Consider the following 27,622-nt stretch of genomic DNA (forward strand, 5'->3'; position numbering starts at 1 on the left):
CGCCTGACCTGAACCGTCTGTTTTTTTTTGCTGATTACACTCCCATTCTGCACCTGCCTCAACACACACGCACGCACACAAACTCACTAACATGAACTTGACTTTACTCGTATCACGTTGGGCAGAGTCTCTCAACAACTCTTTACCTTGTCGCAATAAACCTACACCATCCACATCACCTTTTTTTTATTATTTACTGACAGACAGTCATGTAATACAAATACAAACACACACACACACACACACACACACACACACATACACACAAACACACACACATACAACCAGTGCTGTGCTTTCCATAGCAGCTATCGTACTAAGTAAATCCTTATTACACACATTACAAAATATCATTCAGACCAATTTCTGCATTGTCTTGTGCTTGGGTTATTTTATTCGAAACTGTGTTTAAAAATGATTACAGAAAACAGAAAAGCGAGTCGTCAGAAACGAAGTATCTTTTAATATTATAATGACCCCATCTATAATCCCGATAACAGTGCAGTTCACCACTTGCTGAAATCAATTTTTTATAACAAAATTAGACTACACGGTCATTTTCTCGAAAGCTCCAAAGTCGAAATCCTTGAGCATATTATTCTTTCTAACCACTATTTTTTGTTTTGTTTTTGGTTTACGTATAAAAAAAAATAGTTTACTGTTGAAACATACAAAATAATATTACATTATTCACATGACTATGATACAACAAAAATCTTGTCTGAGATAACTGGTGTTCAGGTCATCTCCAATGCCGGCGGCCATAGTCTTGGGCGATAAGCTTGACCAGACTGCTCGGGAGGTTCAATGGATATCTGCACATATTAGATAAAGAAAAAGGAAGAAGACAAAAGCGTAATATCTTTGTTAAAAATGCACAGATAAGGTTATGTACCATAAGTTTAGCGGCTGCCGCATTATAAGAAGGAAAAGTAGCTTAATTTCACACAGACGGGACCGTGTCAAATTTCACACACACTGCATGTAGAGTCCAGGAAATCTTCTTCGACTAATCGGGAGAAACATATAGGAATAATCAATCATTCCAATTTAGTAATAACTGTCTATAAAAAAGAATGCGCAAAATCTATGTGTCTCGCGAAATGAAACTGAATTAATTTTGCTTGTCAGTTGTTCATATAGCATGGAAGCTGAGCACTGAGCATGTAGGATATTGCTGTGCAATCTTTCTCATATATTTCACTGACAATGCATGAACCTCGTATCTAATTTTAAAACATACCACTATACATCCCTGATAATGGTCAGAAAAGTGTTTCATGTGTGTTTTACTAGTATCAGGTCGTGAAAGCTCTAGGTTTCAATTTTTCAATTCAATTCAATAGTTTATTTATTTCCATCATCAAAAAAGAAAAAAAGAACATGATTCAAAGCGGTACAAGTTGTCGATTTGTCTTTCATTCGTCTGATAAGGGCAGTGGTTTTTTTTTCCAGACACAGCAGTATATGCACAAATGATATCATAAAAAAGAAACAATGCACATTGTCATGGCAAAAAAAAATAGTGAATAATCATAACGATGGAAAACAGTATTCCACTAAAAAGCCAAACTTACAAGACGTGGAACACTGGAACAAAACGATATCACCAGTTTGTTATACCAAAATGAATGGGTTCTCAAAATAGAAGATAAAGGCAGGACAAAAATCGAAGTGTTTGTCAATCTACAAATTCTGCTCATAATATCCGTCCTTTTCTGCCCAAGTAATCTTCATAGCCCATTTACACTGTTTAAATTGGGACTGCCTGCACCATCAAAAATCTGAATTTGTATGTAAAATGTAATAATCTCTGTCTCTGAGGTCAGTCACCCCCCGAATTCCTATAACCAATTTTACCTTAGGGTTCTCCAATCACGGAGCACACACACTTCTCACGGCACGATTCTTCATGGGCTGGCAAGTCAGGATATATGAAGAGTTTGTTGGCAAAAACCGATAAGTTCATATTTGCCAAATGGAGATATTTGCGATTAAAGGTCAGGAAAAATAAAGAGAATAATAAGAAAATTTTTGCTTCTTTTGATCATAACTTCAAAAATATAGCTTTATACGTAGTGACCAATATATTATTTAAAAAGTATTATTTTGTACTTTATGACAGAGATCGTACTTCCAAAATCTGCAAAAATGGACTTTTCGGTTTTTCGAACAAACTCTTCATATACAAATATCTTCTTTTTATGAAAAAAAAAGGAAAACTTTTCCAAAATATTCCTAGTGGGCATCAACTACACGTGAAATAGCAAATAGAAAATAAAAAGAAAGATGTTTGCATTCTGTAATTCAATGCTTCAGTCCCATACCTGGTTCACAATCCTCCTCCGCCATGTTACCGAGGACACGGCCTAACACGTGCAGCTTCCAGCAGGACATTTGCAGTCTGGGCCACAGTCACAGCACTTGCAGGCAGAGTCTGGAGGGGAAAGGGGGAGGGCGGTATTAGTAAGTTTGCTTGTTAAAATTCATCACTGGCTTTAGAGCAACACAAGGCTTCTTTTCTGTCTTCGAACACAATTTTTCTCAAATTTTCTTTCACTCTCATTTCAGATAAGACAAAGATTGTCTTCTATGCTCCCGTACACTGTACGTGATGTAGCACGATTTCTTCCCTGCAACTATATGAAAAAATCGTATCTGGTAACGATTTAGAAAGGAAATATCCATAAGCTCAACTCTCATCAGTTCACAAGTGTCAATAAGCATTGAATTTACATAATAAGAACACAAAACACAAAGCAAAGCACACATACAATCATTTCTATGGTCTATCATTTTCAAATGCACATCTAGGCAGTATGTTAACAAATAAACTTGTACATGGAGTTTCAGCAGTGTACCACTGCGACGCAATGCACAATAAGATGCGAACAAAATATGGAACACTTCAGTAATGTACCTCGGGTCTTGCTTATACATAAAATATCACAAAAGACAAAAATAATCTACTTTAGATCTATCATTAATGGCAGCCATCCTTTATGAAGGTTGCGTTTATACCATTAATTGGCACACATCATGGAAGTAAATGTAATAGATAATCATGCAAGGCCTAGTTGGTAGAAAAGCTTGATGCCAACTTACCTGAACATGCTCCACAGCCACACTTTCCACTAGTACAGCAACTGCCAGTCTCGCAGCAAGCTTTTCCTTGGCAACCAGCGCAGTTCTTGCTTCCCTCTATAAATAAACGGATGGAATCAAGAAAGATCAAAATATTGCCTCTGTGAAGCTCTCAAAACATAATACTGTCTACCATTCTTTTCAAAACAATGCACTTGTACGTGATGTATCGTTATTTTCCCGGTCAAGTTCTTCCTTAGACTCCTCCCCTCATGAATAAACCATGAAGCTACTCAATAATAACATGAATAAACATAACCACGTGCGTTTGCACAACTATCCCCGGAATTCGCGGCGTTATTCACTATACGTTGGTGTACGTGCTGACGAACAAATTACACTGTAAATCTAGATGGGTCGATCCTCATTTTAGATTAAAATCTAAAGCATTCTTGTGACAAAAAAAAAAAACCCATTAATACATTTCACTAAGATTCTAAGGCCGTGATTGCGTTATATGGTCAATAGTCCAGAATTGTCTCCCCGATATTAGAGCGACTACAAGGGAATGAAAACGCAATTTGTGTACGTGCAGCGTACTGGCCTATAGTATGTTCTAGTCTATATCATGGCATACAATGTGTATAGGTTCGTACAGTCGGTGAAGGGCTGCACGTCTCTCATAATTTACATTTTCTACAACTTTGAGCCGAGCCGCACACCAAAGAGCATTTAAATGTTGTCCTTCAGGCTGCGTTCACATAGAAGTATTTGGTATTCGCTATTCGCTATTCGGTATTCGGTATTCGGGCACGAATACACCATCACCTGCCCCGTCAACTCACCATCCCATGCAGTGAGGATTTCTTCCTCATACATCCCAGCAAATCTTATTAACAATTTCTAAACTGCATCAGAATGTCAGTCTACATGCTTATTTTTGCTAAAGGGCAAATCCAGACCAAAAGTGTCATTATTTCATAAACGAGAGACGGTATACGCAGCAAGAAAATCGAACAAGCTCGATTCCCACTTTGCTATACTATTCGCAGCTATTCGGTACTTTCGAATAGTGCCCTCTTATGTGAACAGGTGTGAGGAAATCCTATCGTTCGATTCAAGCTATTCGCATGCCCTCGAAAAACGAGCCCGAATACCCGAATAGTATACTTCTATGTGAACGCAGCCTCACAGATTTAATACTCAGTGGGTCTAGAATAAATTTCGGACACTGGTTATGCAAAAGAAAAGAAAACTTACCCTTGCAGCTGCAGCACGTACAGTTTGCGTTAGGCATGGTGAAGAATTTGGACGTTTACTTCAGTGGTCTGTCGGTAGGCTTCTTGGGAGCTTTTTCCTCCTCGTAGTTTTCTGCGTCGTCTTCGTAGATATTGTCGTCTTCGTATCAGTATGGTGGCCGTTTGCCTCACTCGGAGTCTTGGGTGAATAGTGAACATGGTGGATATGTGGTGAATTTATAAGGTGATAATTGCACTCAGTACACCAGCCATTACAACGGCACTTGACTTTGGCTCGTGTGCAAGCGAGGTGATTGCAAAAAATAATTTAGTGACGGCGGCACGACTCTTATTAAATTCGCACGGCACGGTAAAAGAGCTAGCCTTGCAGTCTACGAGCTAGCCGATGATGTGCCGCCCTTGCCTCGTACACCGGTCATGCAGCAATGGACTGCAGAATGCAGTATTTCCATGGGTTATTGATGATATCAGGACCTATGCCATTTTTATACGCAGACTGTTTAACACTTGACAGACTTGTCCCGCTTAAATGTTCAAAGGTGAAGTGAATAACTAGACACAATTCATATATTTTCATTACTTCTATTTTTCTTTAGAATACTTGGATACCCCCACAAAAAAAAAACCTTCCAAACCAAGATTCTGGTTGTGACCTCATTTGCCAATCTATAAAGTACTAATATGATAAACAAAAGACATTGGAATGCACGCTCTCCGAGACCGAGCATAATTTGCATGTTAGTCACATTAGTATCTAAAACATGCAAGTTATGCATAAATATTACTGTTCTTTCATCAGTTTGCGCGTGTCTTGCATTCTATTGGAAACGACGTATTATAATTAGTTTGATTAATTTCTGAGATTTACAGATTTCGCCTCATTTCCTCATTATTTTTTCCCAGGAACTAGAAAAGTATTCCCGTTTTCAGGGGTCAAGTTCCTTTATAAATAATAAAATGATAAACAACTGGTGTTCAATCATCAAGTTAGAATTTTGTTCCAGTTCGGCAACTCTGAAAATCAATTAGCTTGTCTCTGTACATACCATTACTATTTTTCGAGTTGCATTTTTTAGAATAATCGCTCGCTGGTTATGACAATCGTGTCTTTTCACTCTTACAAGTAACACTCTGCAGTCTGAACAGCCAGCTGTTCAGATTATGGACATTCATCGCTCGTTTATTAATTCAAACACCTGTTTCTGTGAAAGGCGTCACAATGACATTTTAAAGATGCTTTGATCTCATTGTGCATCACTGACAGCCAGCCTGGAGTAAAAACAAGATGGCGCTTTGAGATCCCTAAAAACTATAACATGCGCAGAAGATAGTAACTCTCTTGAATCAAAAAAGATGTATGTGCAGTTGTAGTATACATTGGGAAATCATCGCTTGGTTAAAGTTCATTTGCAAAATGTACGTATATTACGAGAGAATGCAAGTATTTCGGCAGGTTGGTTGTAATTTGTAATCGATTTTTTTTTTCCATTTTTTGGACATTGTTTCAGAGTAAACATGGACAGTAATGGTAGACGACATGTATGTCTTACCATTAAGCAACGTTACATGCGCGTCCACAAGCGTCCACTTCAGTAATTACTGATTTTGTGACACGAAATTTTGTCATGATTTGAGGTTTGCTTATTCTCATCATTGTCTATTTTCCAAAGGCAGTTAGGTCTAAAAAGTCTTGCACCTCAGCGAAATAAAACCCAAATGAGGGAAACGGTTCCTTTGTCAGTGACGATGAACGATTACATAATCGTCGTTGTCCAAATAACTGAATGTACTCATCAAGGTGCGCATAATCAGGAGGCAGTGATGCAGGTCGGATCAAAGAAAAACCTCCGTTCATATGTGTAGTAGGTCCATGTTCAGATCGCTCCATCCGAACGGTTCAAGGACCTGTGGGGAAAATGCATATTTATAAGCCACTTCAGTCGCGCAGTGCCAAGCGTAGGACTATCCCCCCCCCCCCACATACACGTTTGTATCCACACGAGCTCTGCGCTCCGCCCCTTGCATTGTTTACTAATAATGTAGCATGCTGTGAGGCTCTTTGCAATAAGCACTAGTGCAAATTGAAGTAATGAACTTGTGATATTGAGCCTGGTGCAAACATTAGACTACGTGATGTGTAAAGTTTGAAACGTGGAGCTATGGTCGTTTGCCGACCCTAGTACACAGTACCAAAGGGAGAATAATGACACTAGTGTCGTTAACTACACTAACGTTAACGTTAACGATTGGGCAGCCAACAACTTTATTATGTCATCATCTCCTATGAATATAATTATGTACACAAAATGTTATAAAAACAATGAAAAACGATTTCTATCCATAGTTTAGCGATTTCTATCGATAGCTTAACAACTGCATTCTTGCCTTGTATGAGGTTTCTATGATGACTAGATAAAAAATAATGATAGTTTATACACTTCTATTTTTGTAATTTTGTTATTATTATTGTGTTTCCTTTTTGGTATGGTTTACCTTTTTTAACATACCGTCAACTTCACAACATTTTGCAAACCTGTATCTATCTGCATGTTTTACCGGTTTCGATTACTGATAGTCACTGTATACATTGATTCCTTTAATTTGATCTCAGTTTGGTTAACGGAAACGGAAATCTCTCGTCTGCTTACGGGGCTAAACGTTTTGCGCCCGAAAATAGCAAGCACACCGGTAGCGTTTAGAGTCCCTAAACGTGTGAAATAATGCTGTGTGCGGTATTTTCTTTTCTTTCTCTCTTTTCACACGGCCAGTTCTTGGAAACAATGCATTTTGCAGACTGTGCGATCTTCGTCGATCTTTACGTGTGCAGAGACGTGTCAGCTGTGTGTGGTGTGCCAAAAACAACAACCCCCCTAAAAAAAAAAACCACACACACACACACACACACACACACACACACACTCACACACTCACACACACACAAATCACGGGATACCAATATTTACTTTGCACTTGGTACAAAAGTCCATCTCCAATGTCGGTCACAGAGATTACAACAAAATAACATCACTCGACAGAATGGGGCACATGAAGTGCTGCATTAACGGGCGAGGGGTCAGACGTGTAGTTACAATGTATGTGTGGTGTGCCAAACATAAAAGTAAGCAAACACAAATTTTAGCACGTGATGGCAAAGCATTAATCTCCGTTGTCAGTCACAAAGCACTGCGGACACAAAAAGCTGCCTTAAACTTGAGGGGAGGGGGTATTTCCTCTAAAAGGTTCCACGACATTTGCTCCGACAATGGCTTCCATGAAATATCTGTACGCTAAGCCAAATGTTATTCTACCCACAAACACAACCTTTACCCTAATCCTAATCCTCACATCAAACTAAACCTAAAACCCTATCACAACCTTAACCCTGACCCTAGGTCCTCAGAGGAAATGAGACCGGTAGGAGCAAATGTCTTTTAACCGCTCTAGGCATCTCTGGGCCACTTGGAATATAGGAGTAGAAGAAGTTCATCTGATTTGTAAACCCGTATTAGAAGCGGAGTTCCTTTATAGTTCACAATGTGAGTTTGATTTTAATACGAGTATTCGCCTACTGAATGGTTTTTGCAACTGCAGCTGCGGGCCATGTCAGAGTGGCGTTGATTCGCCGTAGATGGCGCAATTGGCAGTCTTGAGATCCGAGAGGATAATGCTCTATTCTTCACACCACCCACTTCATTATGCGCTTGTTGTATACTGGAGGCTCGTGGAAAGGATCCATTCTCACTGACAGACTCAGAAGAGATTGAGACTGAGGAAGATGATTTCAAAAGTCCTCCTCAGTAAGACGTGGATACGCGTCTTTCGGACTGGTCTTTCGGACAAAATAAACTATAAATCAACAGTAATAAGCCAGTTCGTAAATGACCTTTCTATATTTTTAGTTGGCTATGCGCTTCTCTCATATTCAAAGCAACATAATGCGTACCGGTAAGTTTGCCTGGCGTAACAATTTATGGAATTCATGTCAAAAAAAAAAAATGATCTCGCATAGCGACACCAGGTGACCAGTTTCGTCAAACAACCTTCAGGGGAAACATCCATTTCTCTGTTTTGTATTGAATGCATTAAAACATGTTAATATTCGTATTGCCAAATACCAAGTTTGCAGTCAGGTGGATGTAATGGCAAGTATCATGTACAATGATTGCATAAATAATCATTATATGACAGATGCTTATCTCCGTGAATTTAAAAACTCTCATGCGTTTTGGTACAAACGACCTTTTTCTGCTCATGCGCAATGTAGAACTACGAACTGGCTTATTGTATGAGAGTTCCAATATCAAACAGGACCTTTCAAAACAGAAACGGAAGAAAGCCATGATCACCATACTTTATGTCAATTACACATTATGAAGCACTGCCAAATAATCTTCAAGAAAATGCCAATTCTATGACCGCCGCGCCGGGTCCGGCAAACCCTCGTCAGGAGAGAGTCAGGAGTCAGGTTATTCCTATCACTTATCCGTCTGCCATTACCCCATCTACGGCAAGCCAACGTCAGTCTGACGACGCTTACAGAAACCAGATATTCTGGAATTTTGCTTCTAATCTCTAAAACACGTCTGGAATGGAGACATTATTTCAAAGATGGCAAGCTGGGATCTAAAATATGCAGTTATGGGCTTCTGGAATCACCCCCACCCCCGTACAAAGCTGGTACACAAAGATTTTATTCAATATTTTGGCTTTGTGATAAAAGCATTTTAAAACTGCGAAAAGTGTGATGGGGTGTATTGAATTCAATAGTTTTTTTCTTAGTAAGCGTTTTCACATCAGCCCGACAAAAATCCAAGCTCGAGATATTTTTCGCGATCAGGCGTTTTCACATCAGCCCGATGTTTCGAAATAGCGCGCTATTTTCTGACTTGGGAAATTAAAAAATATCTCGAGCTTGGATTTTTATCGGGCTGATGTGAAAACGCCTAATGGCGAGTTAGCACGCTATTTCATTTCTTATTCACATCAGCCCGAAGAGAATCAGCCCGAATTTTTGTCGAGCTAATTCGACAGGTGAGTATGTGCAAACGGCATAAGTAATGTATGTGCCCTCTTAAAAATTCCTCGTGATTTGTGTGCAGTTTGCCTCGATCGATCGGGTCACACACGCTAGACATAATGGGATGCATCGCGCTAATTTCTCGGGTCGTTTTCACATAGCGCGCTACTATCCTCGAGTTGGAGTCGAGAAATTTTCTCGATCAGAGCGATACAATCAGCGCGTTAATAGGCGTTTTCACATCAGCAAGATAAAAATCCAAGCTCGAGATATTTTTTAATTTCCCAAGTCAGAAATTAGCGCGCTATTTCCAAACATCGGGCTGATGTGAAACGCCTAGTGTGATAAAAACAAATCATGCCTCAAACATTGAAGCTACTGGCCGACTACATGCTCAAACTGTGGCTTATAGGTGACATGAAATCAAGGGCTTTCTTTGTGTGTGTGTGTGTGTGTGTGTGTGTGTGTGTGTGTTTGTGTGTGTGTTTGGTTCCTCACTGTGAGGAGTGAAAAGAGGCTGGTTATCTGTGTGAGCATGAAGCAGATCCCTTAAGCGTGAATCTGACATCTTTAAAGGACAAGTTCACCTTCATAATAAGGATTTAGAAAATGCAACAATATTAGTAGAACACATCAGTGAAAGTTTGAGGAAAATTGGACAATCGATGCAAACGTTATGAATTTTTAAAATTTTTGTGTTGGAACCGCTGGATGAGAAGACTACTACAGCTTGTGAGTCATATGCGTACAACAATATAAAGAAAATGTAAAAGAAAATTCAAAATATTTCACTTTTTTCGCATAATAAAAGAGCACTTGACTTGCCTCTTTCAAAAGGCAGGGGGAATAATATTACCCATAACATTTTGTCGGTAACGAGTCAGGGGAATGTGTACTTTTTTCAAAAGATGGAATTTTGTGAAATTCTCTTTATATTTTCCTTATATTGTTGTACGCATGTGACATCTAAGTTTTTCATACACTGCAGTAGTCTTCTCATCCAGTGGTTACTGCACAAAAACTTCAAAAATTCATAACTTTTGAACGGATTGTCTGATTTTCCTCAAACTTTCAATGATGTTTTCTACTAATATTGCTACATTCTCTCAATCCTTATGTTTATGAAGGTGAACTTGTCCTTTAACGTGTGGAAGACTTCGTAGGTCTGGGAACACGGTATACAATGTATATATTACATCTACACTATCATAACCATCATAGCAAGGTGAATGCAGATTATAGTCGCGCAGTAATTTCACAGTTTCACCTATTCAGTTTGTCTCAACACAGCTTTGCATTTACGAATGAGTCACCATCGGACAAAACATTGCCCTTTGAAGTGACCCGAAAACAACTTCAGAGATACACTCACGCAAAGTATAGGAGTAAGAGGAACAATGATTTCAAAGCTATGCACCGTTATATCTTTTCTTATATCTCATTATGTAGGCCTATATGTATCATATCATATAATATATGTTTTATATATATATATATATATATATATATATATATATATTTCACACATAGATAAAATCTTATATCCACGACGCATTTTGAAAGTAGCCAGGCTCGCATCTTTGTCTATGTTGCTTCTATCCTGGAGCGTCCGCATATCTGTCGATTATACACTAATACTCTGCGCCTACTTCAGCACGCACGCACAAACACACACACACACACACACACAGATATAAATATATATGCATACATATAATACATATATATACATGTACATAAATATATATGTATACATCTAATACATATACATTGAAACCCGTGCTGGTACTACTCTTTCATTACAGCTATCATACCAAGTAAATCCTTAAAATACACACATTAGAAAATATTATTCAGACCAATATCTGCATTGTTTTTTGTTTGGGTTGTTTTATTTCTTTACATATTCACAAGTGTGTTCACAAGAGTGAATTATCAGAAACAAAGTGTCTTGTAACCTTATAATGGCCCAATTAGAATTCAAATAGAAGTGCGGTTCATCGCAACTTGTTCAAATGACTTTTTTTTTAATAGCAAAAGTAGAGGTTGCACAGTTATTTTCTCGAAAGCTCCAAATTTCCAATCCTTGAGCGTATTCTCTCCAAACCACATTTTTTTTTTTGTTTTTAGTTTAGATATGAATAAAAAATAGTTTACCGTTCATACATTTCATACAAAATATTTTATACATTATTCACATGACTATTATACAACAATTTTTTTACAAGATAACTGGCGGTCAGGTTATTTCAAAGCTGGCTGCCATTTTCATTGAAGATGAACTTGACCAGACTGCTCAGGAGGTCCGCTGATGGATATCTGCACATAATAAAGAAAAGGAAGAAGACATAAGTACACGTGTATATCTTTGTCGAAAATGCATAAAGTAATGGACTATTCAACAGCATTACAGTTCATACTTTAATTTAAAAAAAAGTAATATAACTTCAAAGGGTTACTATTTCATAACTGTTAGCTACTCAGAGTAAACAGTTTTTGTTGCGAGGGAAAAAAACTCTTCCTCTTTCCACTGGTACTCGGTATACATGAACTTTAAAGACCACAATGACAAATTGCACTTTTTTTTCCAATTTTGGGTGTCACATGAAGGAACAATGAATGTCTCTCACTGAATGAAGAATATCTGTCAATGAAAGTTGTCAAATAAATAGGCCAGGCCTGTACAGATGCATGTCTAAAAAATGTGGGTCTCACCTTAAAAGGACCTCTCAAGTTGAATATTTCAGTCAAACCCAGTTTCATTAAATAAACTATGAATTCCTCTTATTTCCATCTCCCCAATCAATACTATACATCCCTTTAATATGTGTTTGATACTAGAGTGCAAGCTCTATTTTTCTAATTAGTGTATATTGATTCTCCAAACCGAAGTCAAAAAGACAAAAAAAAAATCCCGTGTTTTTCAATCCTTTAACCTCTGCAAATCACAGTCATGTTACACGCTCATAACCATGTTAATAATTTCAGCACTTGATCTTCATTGCTCGTTTACACTGTTGAAATCTGGCCCGTCTACGCCCTTGAGAATCTGAATTTGCCTGTAAAATGTAATTATGTCTCTTGGGGCCAGTCTCTCTCTCCCTCCCCCCCCCCCCCCCCAATTCCCAACTAAAGTTAACCTTACAAGGTCCTAAAATCACAGAGCTCACTGTAAGATTCTTCGTGGGTTTTGCTTCCACAGCAAGTCAGGTACAATACAAATATCTTCGTTCACAAAAAAAGGGGGGTGACTTTTCTAAAGTATTCCCAATGGGCATCAATGATACTCAAATAATGTAAAAGACAGCGAGTACAAAATAAAAAGAAAGATTTTTTATCTGTGACTGAATGCTTCAGTCCCATACCTGGCTCACAATCCTCCTCTGGCCGCCATGTTACCGTGGACATGATCTAACAGTTACAGCTTCCAGAAGGACATTTGCAGTTTGGGCCACAGTCACAACAGGTGCATGCAGAGTCTGAAGGGGGAAGGGGAGTGGGGCGGTATTAGTAAGATTGCTTGTGACAACTCATCATTGTGTAGAGCAGCAAAAGGGTATTCAGTCTTCATACACAATATCATTTCTCAACTTTTCCCTTAACTCCACGTCAGATAAGACATAAGATTTCTTCCAAGCTGCCTTACACTGATGCGTTGAACGATTTCTTCTCCAACTCCATGAAAACATCTGGTGATGAGTTATATAAGCTCGACTTCTGGCAGTTCAGAAGTGTTATAAAGCATTGCCACGAATTCACACAAGAATATGAGCACAAAACAAATTAAAAGTGTAACCACGTCTTTTGTCTATCATTCTCAAATGCACGTCTAGGAAGTGTGTCAACAAATAGACATAAATGGCGTTTACAACAGTGCTCAATTGCGACATGATGCACACAATGATAACATATGAACAACAACAACAAAACACCGAACATTTCAAAATACCTGGTGTCTTTTTAAATTGATTTATATGAATCAAAGCACACAATGATAACATTGATTATGAACAACAACAAAAAAAAACCCCGAACATTTCATAATACCTCATGTCTTTTTAAAGCAATTTATGTGAATAAAAAAGAAAAGAATAGCAGCTCTATCATAAATGACGAACGTCCTTTATGGATGTGAGGGCCAATTATACATATCAATCGCCACAGATCAGCGTAGTAAATTCATTGTAATGTAAGTTCTAAGGTGGTAGAAAAGCTTGATGCCAACTTACTTGTGCACGTTCCACACGCACATTGTCCACTAGTACAGCAACTGCCAGTCTCACAACAAGATTTTCCTTGGCAACCAGCACAGTTCTTGCTTCCCTCTGCAAATAAATAGATGGAATAAAGAAAGATCAAAATAATGCGTCAGGGTAAACGCGCCAGCATTATACTACAGAAGGTCTACCTAGCTGTTCAATACGCTTGGGCCATGTACCGGTAAGTGATTGATGTTATTGTCCTGTGATTTTCTTCCCACGCTCAAACTCCTCCCCTCATGAATAAACATAACCATGAGCGTTTACACATCCCGGAATTCGCGGCGTCATTCACTTGTAATTACCTACTGTACCTTGTACCAAGTCGCGCTATTCTGACAAAAATAGCTGGGTCCTCATTTATCTTTAAGGTTACAACCTAGTACTAAAATACAAAGGACATTACACTTCTAAATGCGTAAGTGATATGAATGCGTTGCTCTTGTAACATACATTGTAGCCCTCGAGCGACAACAAAATGAAAAAAAAAAAACAATAAGTGTAGAGTCATGTAGTTTAACTTTCTAGCGCATAAGCTGATGGTATAAGTTTACTTTTATTTACATTCCTACAATTTTCAAGCGTCCTGTACGCTAAAGCAAGAGCAATTAAATATGAAAATTATTTAACGAATTATTTAATGAATTTCGGAGAGGTTATGCAAAGAAAGAAAACTTACCCTTGCAGCTGCAGCACGTACATGTTGAGTTAGGCATGGTGAAGAATTTTGAGGTCTACTTCAGAGGTCTGTAGGTTTGCTTCTTGGGAGCTTTTTCCTCCAGGTGATATCGTCGCCTTCGAAGATTTGTCGTGGTGGTAGAAGTATGGCTGCGGTTTGCCTGACTCGGAGTACTACCTCTCGATGAATAGTGATCATGGTTCGTATGTGGTGCTTTTATAGGGTTTTTCGCTGAGAATTGCACTCGGTACATACATCACCTGTAAAGCCGTCACAAAGGCACTTGAATTTGGCTCGTGTGCAAACCAGATGATTCTAGAAATACTCGACGGCACGACTCTCAACTCGCACGGCACGGTACATGTCAATGTGTGTACCGTGTGAGCGACGCAGCCGGTAGTTGAGCGTCCCGTGTGCAAAATTTGCTTCTGCGCATGATCAAATCCGAGAAACGCTCCGTCCTGGAGAAAACGAAAACGGTACTCGGCCAAAATAGCGCTCGGTCCCCATGCTGGGTTGACTTGAGCCATTCAGCCATTCAGCCAATCAGCGATCCTATTGCAACGTCTTCGTCCACACAGGAAAGCGAAACTGGCTTAGATATGGGGACGGGGGACCGTCGAGTGCAAGGACTGTCACAGATGATTGCTTCCGCATACTTGCTGTCTTCCCGTCGTGTGACGAAAGCTCCAATAGTCTATGAACTAGACAGTGATGTACCGCTCTTATTAATTGATACTAGGACCTACACGCAGACTGTTTAACACGTGAGTGTTATTCCATTGACAACGACAGACTCGTCTCTCTTATGATAATTATATACTCTCTTGCCCACTTGCCCACTTTGTAACTGTTGACTGTCATACCAACTAATATAGGCATACTTATAAAAACAGTCAGGTCCTCCAGATATAAAATTATGCTAATGATTAAAAAAGAAAAAGAAAAGCGTTTTGGAATGTGATTTTAAGCGACAGTATTATATGGATCGTTTTGTAGCTACCATTGTCTCCCAGCGACTATATCCCACTGAGTTGCAAACTTCCTCCAGAACATGTATCTATTGTTCTAATGCTGAGGGGAAAAAAACTACATTCTTCTCATCATAATCATTTTGCGCAACGAAACATATTCCGTATAGTGATGGTATCGTGTAGTAGGTAGGCCCTATATTTGTCCGAACCTGAATTACATGATACCTTTTATAATGTACCATAGAAAGCATAATGATGTAATACATCATTTCCTCATAAAACCCAGCAGAATATAAGCTGGACCATTAAATTTTTTTCCTAGTAGAGTTTTGTATAGAGATTGTGTTTTAGAAAAATTTCGGTTAAAATCATTCCCTAAGCACGAAACAAAAGCAAGAGTTTGATATTATATTTTCCACTGAAAAAGATTATAATTTTTTATAATATAATGTCTCAGCATCAAGTAATCGAGGGTGTGACAACCCCCTCCCCCAGCTTGTATAGCAGAGTGCTTCTGAAGAGATCGGTGGAGGGAGGGAGGGGTAGGATGGGGCAGAGGTTTTTCACCTATTCACTGATGAGTGGTACTTTTATTATGGTATTACCACACCTGTATACAGTGTCTCTACTCGAATTGCTCGTGCTATCATAGGTGGTCTGGAAAAATGATGTCTGGCGGTCAACTCAGTTCACCTCCCTGGTCAATTTAACAAAGCAGAGCAGGAAGAGCTCGTTTGTTTAGTTGTCAAAGTCACAGGAAGACGCTTTGGCAAAGAAGAACGGAATTAATGGAGACTGAGAACAAGGTGTTTTTGCCATATTGGCTTTTTCTCTAACTACACCATCTGTTTAAACAGACATAACATTCTCAACCAAGGATCGCCATGTGGTAAAAATAATTGGTACTAGTACTACCTATTTATAGGTGTTACAAAAAACACATTTCCCACTTTTGATGCAAGTAGTTCGAAAACTATAGATATCAGAGAAAACTGTCATTGATATGAGAAATAGCTGAATAATGTACAATTTAGTTGGAGGTGATTTGAATATGAAAACCTATATTTTTCATGAAATCTACGATTAATTTCAAAGTTAAGTTCCAGATTTTGGTCAAATTTCAACCCTCTGTACAAAACTTGAACTTTACACAAGGACTGATGATGTGTATTCGAGTGTGTACTTATAATGACCCCGAACAATGGACATACCACCTGTTCAGAGCTCTGCTTCAAGGCACATGAATGCTTTACGTAGCAGTCATGATGGATTGCCCTGGGCACTGCTAGTCTGAATTCATGGCAGAAGGTGAAATGCATGCACTTGAAAAAAAAAAAGAAAGTAAGCACGGGTTTCCATGTGTTTGCATATAGACCGCATTTCAGAATGAATCAAGACTAGCTGTAAAAGTGGAATTCCTCATGAATAATGGAGGATTCAAATCCTGGTCATTGTCCAGGATCATTGTCTGGGTGTCAACTACACACTCCCATACACACCAATGGACTTCTGTGCAAAGTTAAAGTTTTGTACAGAGGGTTGAAAATAGAGTAAAAATTTGAAAACTAACTAAAAAAATCAAGGTTTGATTAAATGAAACTGAATCATGCTTTCATTTTAAAATTGCCTCCAACAAAATTGTACATTATTCAGCTATTGCCCATATCAATGTCAGCGTTTACTGATGTTTAGTTTTTGAACTATTCAGGATAAAAAGTGGGAAATGTTTTTGTAACACCGTATACTATAATCATTGATGCACTAGGAGAACCATACAGAAACATGGGCTCTAGCCAGGACATTATATAGATAATAATTATATACATTATACATGACAGTGTGCGTGTAAGAGAAAGAGAAATTAATTTCATAAGAGGAAAATTCGTGTCATGTAAATAATCAACTTTATTACATTAAAGTTGTCTTGGATTCATCTCAAATAACCCACTATGATGAGCTTTATCTTTTTTTTTTTGTTTAGATTTACAAATTTCCCCTGATTTTTACAATAAACTATATAGAGAAATGCACTCGCTCTCAGGTGTCGAGTACCTTGGTCAAATCATAAAATTCAAAACAACCAGTGTTCAAACACCAACTTGAGTGTGCTTCTAGTTTCCTCTCTGAAAGTCAAAAAGTTGGTCACTGCCTGTACACATCATTGCTATTTTCCGACTTGCATCTTGTTGGGATAATCTCTTACAAGAGATACTGGTCTTTTCACTCTTTGAACACTTTGCGGTCTGAGTAGTAGACTAGTCAGATCTCTCCGCCCACGATGAGAAGCGCACGGTTCGTCAAGGTGGGGAAAATGCATATTCATAAGCCACCCAGTCGACGTGCCAAGCGCAAGATTGTTTTTCTTTTTTTCTCCCACGTACGTAATGCTAGTAGTAGTGTATCCACGTGGACTCTGCGCTCCGCCCCTTGCATTGTTTACTAGTACAAAGTGCATGGAGCGTGCTGAGCGGTGTTCTTTGCAGTTGGCACTGTAGTATGTAAACTGAAGTAACTGAACGCATGTTGGGTCTGGTGCAAACATTAGACCACGAATGTCTAAAGTTTGAAACGTGGTGCTTTGGTTGTTTGCCTAACCTAGTAATGTGTGTTATACATTACTAAAGAGAGGATAATAATCATTTCCTCAAACGACATCAGCTATCCAACTGTTCAGCTGTCGTGAACTTAAACTGAACTGTGATGATTGTACTTTGTGCAAACAGCTAATTGGTCTAGCATGAATGTGTAATGTTTGAAACGTGGCCCTATAATCTTTCGAACATCATTCAGTAGATTAAGAAAATAATGTTTTCATGGAGGAAATCTTTTTCTTTTTCACCAGAAATTAGAGGGTAGAAAGGCTGCTGATACTTTAGATTAAATCGCAACTCCATTTCACGCTTCACTGATAACAATGTGATTCAGAAAGTTAACTATTGTAAGTTTGATCATAGAATAGAAGACGTTACATATAATAATCATTGGCATCGATATCACCCACTGTACAAAATGTTTTCATGAAACAGTAGTGTTAGTGTCAACGATGTAGGACAGTCAACAAGTGCAGTATCTCATAATCTTCTAGGAATTTTTACACAAAACATTATAAAATTACGATTTCAGTCAGTGATCTAGCATCTATACACTCCTATCCTTGTTAACGATCATGATTATTTGATTACATTGCAATTACTCGATAAAAAGTTTACATCTACTTTTCTAATGTGTGTGTGTGTGTTTTTTTGTTGTTGTTTTTTTTTTTGCTTGTTTGTATGATATCATCCTTTTGACGGTTTTAACTTCAAAATATTTTGCAAATCTTTATCTTTCTGCAAATAAGAAAAATGAGAATTTCTAGACGTCTGGTGGTTTCAATTTCCGTAGTCACTGACTCTCAAACACTGTAATATTCTACTTTATGTTTCTGAAAACGGCGTACCAGCGCAGTAATCACCGCTTTGAGGCCGTAAAGCGTGTTCAAGGGATGATATAGTTTTGGTTGAGATAAGCTATTAACGTTTTGCAAGATACTTAGAAACCCCTTTCTGTAATGTTTAAAAGTATACAATGATTTTAACAGAAATTCAAAGTTCATTACGGATGAAAATTGTTTTTGAAATACAGGAGATATCTAAAAACAAAGGAAAACAACTGAAGCAATGGAATAGAAAAATAATATAAGGTCATAATTAATGTCCCTTTGTTATGATCGCTTTGTTTCTGATATCTCAGCCATTTCAAACCAACTTTTCATCAAATAAACTTTGAACTCATCTTAGAATTGCTCTTTCAAAGTTCAAGAGGTATCTCATACCTTTAAAAAAAAAAATCATCATAAAAAAAATACACGTTGGAAACCTCAAGCCCCATCTCTATTGAAACTATTCCATCCCTTTAATAATGCCATGTATGATAGAATTTTTGCCCACGGCCAGTTTGGGGAAACGATGCACTTTGCAGACTGTGTAATCTTCGTCCATGCGTGTGAGTGTGCAGACGTGTTAGTTTTTGTAGCTGTATGTGTTTTGTCCAAAAAAAAAATGAGCGGAAATAATAAGTCTATTTCGCAGGTGGTAAATTCATCTAGGATGTTAATCACAACGATTACAGCAATAGCATTTGATATCACTCTACAATATTGCGCACAGGAGAAGCTGTTTAAAACGGGCGGGGGTCAAATCCCTCATCTCTGAAATACTTAAATTGAGGAAAAACGATGCTCACGTGATTAGTTAATATTCCGGGGGTGAATTTCCCATTAGTTCACAATCTGAGTTTGATTTGACATTGCCTTCATTAGTATCTCGCCTACTGCCTGTTTTCTGCCTCTGCAAGCTTTGTCAGACTTGCGTTGACTCGCCGTAGATGGGGCAATCGACGGTCTTGAGACGATGAGGTTCGAATAAGCCAGTTCGAGGTTCCACTTTGAGCATGAGTAGAAAACGTAATTTGTACCAGGAGAGCATGTTGGTTTTTAAATTCACTGAGATAAGCATCTGTGATGTAATGATTATTTCAAGTAATCATTGTAAGTGGTGCTTGCCATCACATCCACCAGACAGCAAAAGTGGTATTTGGCAATATTAATAGAAAATGATTGTCATTACATTCAATGTAATATAATGAAATGGATGCTTTCCAAAGTGCCAATTGATGGATCATTCTGCTCACCTATATATAGTCTATGCGAGTTCATCATCCTTTGTTTGAACATGACTGATGAATTCCATAAATTGTTACGTCGGGCAAGCTAATGCATTCTGTTGCTTGAAGACTAGTGGAGTGAATAATCAACTGAGAAAGAAGAAAGGTCATTTGTACCCATCTGTACATGAGCTAACCCCGAACTGGCTTATTGATAATGTTCCATCAGGGACTAAGATGGTATAGTGTCTGATTCTTCACAGCATCCACTCCATCAGACGTTTGGTGTATACAGGAGGCTCACGAAAAGGGTCCATCATCATCATCCCAAACTTTGAGGTTGTGGAGACTGAAGAAGGTAATAATTATCAACAATTCTCCCTAAAAAATGCGGATACGTGTCGTTACCTGGACTGGTCTTCCGGACAAAAATAGTAAATCAGCAGTATTGTCTCAGGATTCCAATACCAAACAAGAGCCTATAAAACAGACACGAAAGAAAGGTACGATCACCATATATCTTTGTATGTCAATTACACGTCGGAAGCACTACCAAATAATATTCAACAAGTAGTTAAGCAATACCTTCAGCGTAACAATGCCCGTTCTCAGATAGTCTACTGAACCCTCGGAAGGAGATTCAGGAAAGTTCTACTCCTCTAATCCATCTGCCATTACCCCATCTACGGCAGGTCAACGCCATTCTGACGACCAGCTACTTTGGACATTTCCTTCTAATCTCTCAAACACATCTGGAATGGAGAAGATATTCCAAAGATGAAATTAAAAGCTGGGATCTAAAATATGCAGTTATGAGCTTCTGGAACCCCCTCCCCCTCCCCCACCAAGGTGGTACAAAAAATACCAAAGCAACTCGAGAGCAGCTGGGCGTGAGAAGTTTGCAGTTTGTCCGTCTGGGGCGGACACGCGAAGCGACGACGGAACGAGGGAGTGATTCCCCTTCCACGGAAAGGCGCTTTAAAGAGGAAATTCAGTCCAAATATAAGTTAGTCTGATTTAAAAAAAAAAAAAATCTTATGAGTGCAATGGTAAAAATTTGACTGAAATCGGATGAAAAATTGGAAATTGGAAATTATGACATGTTGAAGTTTTGTTAATTTCTGCAAAACAGCTCTTGTACGGTGGATATGAGTAATTATGCAAATGAGTGAGCCAATCATGTCATACCCTCACGATTTCCCAATGATCTTGTAAAAAAAAAATGACGCAATTCATTGTTTCTGTCATTGACATCTGAAACATGATGTTATTCCTGGTTGAATAACTTCAGAATAGTGATCAGTCAGATATACGAGGATTTGAGCCTCGGGCATAATTGCGTTTTAAATCAAAAATTCCACAATTTCATTTTCAAACTATATGGTAAGTTGTGAGGGAATGACAGGCTTACTTTCCCATTTGCATAATATTATTCATATTGACTGTTCAAGAACTGTTTCCCCCAAAGATAGCGAAACTTCAAAATGTCATAACTTCCTTACTTTACATCCGATTTCGATAAATGTATGCAGTTGAACTCGTTATATTTTACTCTTTCTTATCAGACTAATTTATATTTAGATTGGATTTCCCCTTTAAATAGCATTTTAAAAGCTGTGAAATGTGTGATGCCTTGTATACTAAATTTGATATTTTGTCTTATTTTGATAAAAGCATTAATTAAAGCTGTAAAATGTATGATGGGGGGGGATACTGAATTCAACTTTTATTTCTAATAAAAAAACAAATCATGCCTCAAACCATGGAGCTACTACGTGCTCAAACTGTGGCTTTTCGCTGGTAGGAATCAGGGCTTTGTGTGTTAGTGTGTGTACGTGTGTGTGTGTGTGTGTGCGTACGTGTGTGTTTGTTCTACATTGTAAGGAGTGGAAAGAAGCTTGCAATTTGTATGATCACGAAGCAGACCCCCTGATGAAGAGATAGTCGAGCATCTAACGCGCGTGGAAGACTTGGTAGGTATGGGTACACAGTACATTTTGGAGGACCCTGGGGTCGCACTGGGCGTGTTGCCCTTTTGATTTTGCTCTTTGTTTTTTACATAAAAAGAAATTTTAAAAAGTTGAAACGGGCCCCCAGCATTTTATTTTTATCTAAGCTAAGCTCTGTGTCTTCGTTGAAATTTGCTCTAAACCTGGAGCCTCTGCTAATATCAAATTGCTAATTACACCGACGATGCTTCAGCACGCACGCACAAACACGCACGCGCACAAACGCAAGCGCCACACACACACACATACACACACGCCAACATGAACTTGACTATAGATACTCGTGCACTTTAGGCCGAATCCTTCGACAATTGTTCAATTCCATGCACCTTCGTAGAAATAAACCTATGTACACCATCTCTATAAATATGAGAGACAGACATACAATGTAAATACACACACACATTCACACACACACTCACACAACACGAACAACGTGAATTTGACTTAACTCGTCCACGTTGGGCATAGACTGTCGACAAAACATTCAATTCTACCTTATCGAAATAAACCTACACAATAGGTCTATCATTTTTTTCATTCCCCGACAGTCATATACAAACACACACATACACTCACACACACAAGTACTGTACTTTCATTCCAGCTATCACACCAAGTATGAATCATTTATACACACACAAATAAGAAAATGCTATTCGGACAAATTTCTGCGATGTCTTTGGTTTTGGTTGTTTATTTCTTCAAGTATTCACATGTGTGTTCCGAAAAGTGACTTATCAGAAACGAAACGTTTTGTATCCTTATGATGGCCCCATGCATTAGAATTCAAATAATGGTGCAGTTTACCGCTTGCTCAAAATGAGTTTTCAAAACAAAATTAGAGATTGAACAGTTGCACAGTAATTTTCTTGAAAGGTCCAAATTCCCAATACTTCAGCGAAATCTTTCCAATCTACCCTTCTTTTTTTTTTAGTTTATGTATAAAAATAGTTTACTGTTAATACAGTTCATACAAAATGATAATTTTTACATTATTCACATGACTATAATACAACACAAATCTTGTCCAATAAGATAACTGGCGGTCAGATCATCTCCAACGCCGGTGGTCATCATCATTGAAGATGAACTTGAAGATGAACTGCTCAGGAGGTCCGTTGATGGATATCTGTATATAATAAAGAAAAAGGGAGAAGGCATAATATATCTGTCTAAAATATATCGATTATAAATCTCAACTAAATGTATGTCAAACTGCATTTCACAACGGGGAAGTAAATTAAAAAGAAGGGGAGCTTTATATAAAACTTCACACACACTGTCATGTCCAAGAAATCTACCTTGCAGAATTATGTGAAACATTGCAATACTTTAATCTTTCCCAATTAAGTAAACATAGCACTACAACACAGTTGTTAGAAGTGTTTTTATTAAGTATTTAACATGCAGTGGAAGTTCTTTGAGGTTGCTAGTAGGATACGATTTCAAAATATGGAAAAGAAAAGACAACTTTGCACCGAAATGTCTGCCACTATTGAAATTCCGTTAAGCCTGTAAATCACATTCGGGTTTATATGTTCCGATTTCTAATTTTCAGCACTTGATTCTTATGGCTCATTACCACAGTTTGAATAAATTTGTCCGGTCTACGCCACCAAGTGTCTGAATTTGCATGTAGAATGCAAAAAGTTTTACTCTGGGGTCCACTAAATTTCTTCTACCAAGTTAAGTTTAGTGTCTTCCATCACAAAACACACACACACTTCTCACGGTACTCATGGACTTGCTACCACCGCTAAGTTAGGAAAATCTTCATTCTCTAAAAAGAAAATAAAAGGGGGGGGGGGTGACTTTCCAAAATATTCCTAATGGTATCAATGATATTTACATATATGAAACAACAAATACAAAACAAAAAGAATGATCAAATGCTTCATTTCCATACCTCACTGGTAATCCTCCTCCGCCATGTTACCGAGGACATGATCTAACAGTTACAGCTTCCAGAAGGACATTTGCAGTTTGGGCCACAGTCACAGCAGGTGCATGCAGAGCCTGGAGGGGGAAGGGGATGGGGGAATCAGTAAGCTTGGTTGTTAAAATTCATTGTTGGTTACAGCAGCACAACGCTTCTTTTTCATCTTCAAACACAATTTCTCAACTTTTCTCTTACCCTACATGTCAGATAGGACATGAATTTTCTTCTATACTGTCTTACATTGTGATGTTGCATGATTTCTTCAACTCCATGAACAATCTTGTAAGGTGATGATTTACGAAGTCAATATTTATAAGCTCAAACTGCATCAGTTCAGAAGTGTCAAAAGCAATACGACGAATTTACACAAGAATATAAACACGAAGCAAAGTGCAAATACAGTTCTGGCCTCTCATTTTCAAATCACATCTTTATAGGGAGTGCGTTAACAAATAGACTTGTGGGTCTGCAAATGGTGTTTACATCAGTGTGTAGTTGCGACACGATGTACAAATGAAACACTTCAGATATTATATGTCTTGTATACATAACTTTATCAATCAAAAATGAAAATATACCATATCTTTTATGGATATGAGAAGCTATTTCATATATCAATTGGCATAAAGCATATGAAGTACATTTAATGTTATTAATAGAGCAGACACTCGGGTGTTAGAAAAGCTGGATGCCAACTTACTTGTGCACGTTCCACACGCACATTGTCCACTAGTACAGCAACTGCCAGTCTCGCAGCAAGCTTTTCCTTGGCAACCAGCACAGTTCTTGCTTCCCTCTGCAAATAAACAAATGGAATCAAGAAAGATCAAAATATTGTGTAAGTGTAACGCTGAAAAACATACTACAGAAGGCTTACACTCTTTTCAAAACGCTTGGACATCGAATATACCGGTACGTGATGTTACGGCCATTGCACATGTGTGATTTTCTTCCCACGCTCAAAACGGGAACTCCCCTCATGAATAAACATAATCATGTGCGTGAATTAACACACATCCCTGAATTCGCCGCGTCATTCATTATGTTCATGTCATACATTATACCTTGCTGTACCTTAACTGTCACGTTGTGCAAAGTCGCAATACTGACGAACAAATCTCTTGCTCGATCCTCCGTTACAGGTTCCAACCTCGAGCGTTCTTGTGACCAAAACATCCATATATTTCACTTTCCAAAATTCTAATCATGAAAGCGTTACGGCATTATCCTGAAATCGGTCACCACTCCATTCACCGCCATTCATTTTGCCATTGCCGGTGACTGCTATCCACCTCCATAGACTTTGCACACAGTGGAGACGCACTCGCAGAAGAATGAGGGACCATTACGTAACCGTGATTAAGCCTGCGTTACTCTTAATGGCCCTTGGTCAAGAATTGTATTCCCGATACTCTAGTGGCTACAAATGGAAGAAAACTATGATAAGTACACCATCATGGTCTGGCGTTCTCTATCACGGCATATACTCTGCTGAAAAAGGCTGCACGTCCCTAATTTCATTTTTTACAACTTTCCGACGAGCCGCACTAATTTTTAAATCAAAATGCGGTAAACTTATACAGGGCGCTGTTATATGAGGAGTTATAAATTTAATTGATTATACAATGAAGTTCATTTCTATCATAATAATATATGGCAGCCTGTGTGGTATAAGGGAATTTACAGTCAATTCGGTCTTTTGATAAAAAGGGGCCCAGGCTTTATAGTCTAGACGACACGGAATTAAAATGAATTTCAGTGAGTAACGAAGACTTACCCTTGCAGCTGCAGCATGTACACTTTGAGTCAGGCATGGTGGAGAATTTCGATGGTTACTTCAATGGTTTGTCGGTAAAAAGGCTTCTTCGTAGCTTTTTGCTCCTCGTAGTTTCGTCGTCTTCGTAGATCGATTTCTCGTCTTCTTGTCCGAATGACTGCCGTTTGCCTGACTCTGTCTGTCAATGAATAGTGAACACGGTTGGTATGTGGAGCATTTATAGGCTTTTTCGCCGAGAATTGCACTCGGTACATCACCTGTAAAGCCATTACAAAATGTACTTGAATTTGGCTCGTGTGCAAAACCAGATGATTGCAAAAACAGTTTAGTGACGACGCGACGGCGCACGACTCTCAATTCGCACGGCACGGTACAAGTGTACATGTATTTGTAATTGTATCGCAAAAATAGGGTTCGATCAGTAGTCTACGAACCAGACGGTAATGTACCGCTCTTGCCTCGAACAATCAGCAGCAATTAATGGACTGCAACTTTATAAATTGTTTTCTTTGATTCATTAATATATACGTAGACGGAGAGTGTGTAACATGTGAGTGTTATTCCACTGACAACGACTTGACATTGACTTGTCTCGTTTGCGTGCTCTTTATATATCGATAAGCTGGGAACCATTTGCCCACTTTGGAACTGTTGGCTGTCATGTCAACAGAACATAGGCCAGGTCGCAGCTTGTTAGAACAGTCGGATAATCCACCAGATATGCAAAAAAAGAAGAAAAAAAAAAGACGTTCTGGAATATGGTTTTAAGTAACAGTATGATATGGATCGTTTTGCAGCTATTTCGCAGAATTAGCATATCCCACTGAAATGCAAACTTCTTCCCGAACATCAGTGTCTCTTATTTTTTTCTTCTCTTTTTTTTTATTCAAAAGCTCAGTAGAAAACTACATTCTTCTCATCATAAGCATTTATGATCGTGGTTATGCACAAAATCTGTTTAAGGGAAGTTATCATGTAGTAGCTACAGTTTTCTCCGAAACTGAATAACATGATACCTTTAATACAATATGCCATAGAATGCATAAGTCAGTGATGTAATATCATCATCTCCTCATAAAGACAGCATACTAGTAGTATAGGCTGGAATGTTTTCCTTTATAGTTGAGTTTTGTATACAGATTGTGTTTTAGAAGAAATGGGTTGAAATCAACCCCTAAGCACGAAACAAACAAAAAAGATTATATTTTCAATGATTTAAAAAGATTTTTTTTCATAACATAATGTCTTAGCATCAACTAACTGATGGTGGGACACCCCCCCCCCCCCTTATATAGCAGAGAGCCTCAAGATTGAGGGAGGCAGGGAGGCAGGGAGGGAGGGGTAGGTTGGGCAGGGGTTTTTTCACAGGTGTGAGTGGTATTTTTATTATGGTATTGCCACATCTGTGTCTCTATTCCAGTTGACTCATGCTTTATAGGGTGTCTGGAATATCGATGGCTGGCGGTCAACTCAGTTCACCTCCCTGGTCGACTAAACAAAGCAGACCAGGAAATGTTTGTTTGTTTAGTTGCCAATGTCACAGGAAGACGCTTTGACAAAAAAAGAACAAAATTGATGAAGACTGAGAACATGATGTCTTTGTCAAATTGACGCTTTTTCTCTAAATTAAACCATCTGTTAACAGGTCAAAATATATATGGCATTGTGCTTGTAAGGCAAGAAAAATGAATTCGATGAGAGGAAAATTCCTGTCCCGTCCACAAATAATCAACTGTATTACGTTAAAGTCGACACGTGCCATGGGTTCATCTTAATATTACTCATTATGATTAGCTTTAAGGATCTGTATACAGACTTCCCCTCGATTTTCCAATGAATGTATAGAGAAATACACTCACTTTCAGGTGCCAAGTTCCTTGGTTAAATCATAAATGATGAACGACATACTAGTGTTCAGTCACCAACTTGAATGTGCCTCCAGTTCCTCCTCTCTTAAAGTACAGCTGGTCACTGCCTG

General features: G+C 38.4%; 3 long non-coding RNA genes across 3 annotated transcripts; all 3 read right to left on the reverse strand.

Moving 5' to 3' along the window:
- Positions 1–374: 374 nt before the first annotated feature.
- Positions 375–4,532, reverse strand: LOC139744514 (uncharacterized). Its single transcript, XR_011711833.1, has 4 exons — positions 4,345–4,532; positions 3,106–3,201; positions 2,328–2,437; positions 375–815 (listed from the first exon to the last, which is right to left on the reverse strand). It is a non-coding gene; the product is annotated as an uncharacterized lncRNA (long non-coding RNA).
- Positions 4,533–11,254: 6,722 nt separating this feature from the next.
- On the reverse strand, positions 11,255–14,464 carry LOC139744516 (uncharacterized). The gene is made up of 4 exons (XR_011711835.1): positions 14,299–14,464; positions 13,590–13,685; positions 12,726–12,839; positions 11,255–11,679 (listed from the first exon to the last, which is right to left on the reverse strand). It is a non-coding gene; the product is annotated as an uncharacterized lncRNA (long non-coding RNA).
- An 8,140-nt stretch (positions 14,465–22,604) lies between these two features.
- Positions 22,605–24,664, reverse strand: LOC139744515 (uncharacterized). Its single transcript, XR_011711834.1, has 3 exons — positions 24,568–24,664; positions 23,835–23,944; positions 22,605–23,057 (listed from the first exon to the last, which is right to left on the reverse strand). It is a non-coding gene; the product is annotated as an uncharacterized lncRNA (long non-coding RNA).
- Between the last annotated feature and the right edge of the window lie 2,958 nt (positions 24,665–27,622).

Source organism: Diadema antillarum, unplaced genomic scaffold, assembly GCF_040938485.1.
Source record: "Diadema antillarum isolate AM-2024a unplaced genomic scaffold, OU_Dant_1.0 seq00001186_RagTag, whole genome shotgun sequence".
Classification (NCBI taxonomy): domain Eukaryota; kingdom Metazoa; phylum Echinodermata; class Echinoidea; order Diadematoida; family Diadematidae; genus Diadema; species Diadema antillarum.